Genomic DNA, 2,226 nt, shown 5'->3' with positions numbered 1-2,226 from the left:
AGATTTCACTTATAAAATATTTAAACCATGGTCTTGAGCAGGACAGGAACTCCTGATTCCCAGTTGCCACTCTCAGCACACCTGATCCCTGAGGGAACTAGCCAGATGTATCAAGCTTCAAAAAGTGATAAAATGGAGAGTGATAAACAGCCAGCCAATCAGCTCCTACCTGTCATGTTACACACTGGGTTTGAAAAATCACAGGTAGGAGCTGAAGCTGAAGCTTGATTCATCTGGCCCTAAGTCCCCCATCCAGAGATCCCATCAGGTGCATTATGGCTCTTAAGCAGTATTTCATGTGCCAGATTTTGGAAAAACTGTCATTCGGAATGTATGGCCATGCCGGGGTCTCAGCATTAGGATTGGACAGACCCAAAATGTCATCCGAAAATGTTGTTATACGTAACTTGACAAGCACCAAAAGCTTAGTTATAGTGGTGGTGTTACTGTGCAAACAGGTGTTACTGGATAAATTGTTAATTTACAGATGTGTCCACATCCATCCAACCTCATATTGCACCAGAGCAATGGACTTTATTACCTAGCTGTGCCGAAGCACTAACTTCGGATCACTCCGCTCACTATAAGAGCGCTAAGTGGAGGGAAAATGACACATCTCTGGAATCGCACCATGGGGCATTAAAGGACAGTGGAATGAGGACACATCTGTATACAGGGGATACCTCTTCTTACATAAGGGGGGGGGTGGGGGGGTGTATCAAGCAACCTGCCCTTTACCTCATACATAGCAGCATTAATACAGCTGGTACAGTATGTATGTAGAAGTGTGATTACAAGCGCTACACAGACATAGCTTCTATAAAAGAGCTGTCCTGGAAATGACAGAACGGAGCTGTTAACACCATTGGCCTCATAGTACAGTATGTGTCAGTTCTCATCATGTAACGGTGCTGTCCACTGGGGGTGGGGACTGTAGAACACTGGTAAGTAGATGGTCTCTGTTTTTATCTTCATTGGTATGTGAGAGAAAGAGGGGGGAGATATGGGCCCATTCATGATGCGATATGGGCAGGATCTTACTGCCCGGGGTCACGTTGTAAGATGGGTTCCTATTGGTGGCATGCATCATTGTGCTGAGCCTCATAAATTCACCATCGGTACTCTCATGCTTAAACCCTTAACACTTAAACTATAACTTATCTACAAATAACGACACGGACACAAGTGCTGGCGTTTCAATATAACGAATGTCAAATTTATTTCGACAACAGACTAATGACTATAAATATTGGTGGCGGCACTAAAGAACGGTCATACTAAAGAAAGGGGGTGGGGTAGGATCACCATAGCATTCACACACCGCTGGTGACCAACTCTCCCAGCCAACCACCCGTGTCGGTGGTGGCAGCCATCTTCCGTGCATAGAAGTATGGCTCGTGACAATCGATGCCTGGAGAGCGCACCCACTATCTACACACATTCCATCTATACCATTGACCGTTCTTTACCGCCGCCTAATGAAGAAAATAGAGACAGAAGAATAGGGATGGGAGGGTGGGAAACTTTTTCCAAGAGAGGCTGAACCCCCTGGTCACAAGACCCTTCTCACCCCTTACTCCTCCCCTTGTACCCATTGGCTGCCAGACGCAGCACACTGTCTCCTTTATTAACTGTTTCCTAGCTGGCAGCATGATAGCCCTTCGGTGATTTATGTCACCTCCTGCCTAATCAGCCATCGGTGTTACTGGAGCTCTGAAAGGAACCTTTCCCTGCTATATGCTCTGCTGGATGCTGGGGGTACCTGCGCATGACCACACTGCACCGTTGCGATTCTGGCAGTGCGGAGTGTAGTCCATAGGCTACATGGGGCTATGGCCATTCTGAGTTGGAAGGAAGTGTGGGAGGCGATATCCGATATTGGTAAATCAGGCAGTATGGAATCCCCCATAGAAGCACGATATTGGTAAATCAGGCAGTATGGCATCCCCCATAGAAGCAAGTGATTTGGGGGAATTAACCGCAAATATTGAATGATAAATTGGCCTCATAGAGAGAAAAAAAAGACAGAGGAGGGAGAGTGAGAAGGCGGGAATAGAAAGAGAGAGAGAAGGAGGGAGAAAGGGGGAGAGAGAGAAGGAGGAGGGCCGGTAAAGGTGAAGAGAGAGAGAGGGGGGGAGGGGATGTGGCCGAGAAAAAGGAGGGAGGAGAGGGAAGGGAGACAAAGGGGAGGAGGGAAGGTAAGGGGCGGTGGTGGTTTTTACCTAT

This window comes from Crinia signifera, chromosome 4 (assembly GCF_055691185.1).
Source record: "Crinia signifera chromosome 4, ASM5569118v1, whole genome shotgun sequence".
Lineage (NCBI taxonomy): Eukaryota > Metazoa > Chordata > Amphibia > Anura > Myobatrachidae > Crinia > Crinia signifera.
Note: the sequence above shows the minus strand (reverse complement) of the source record.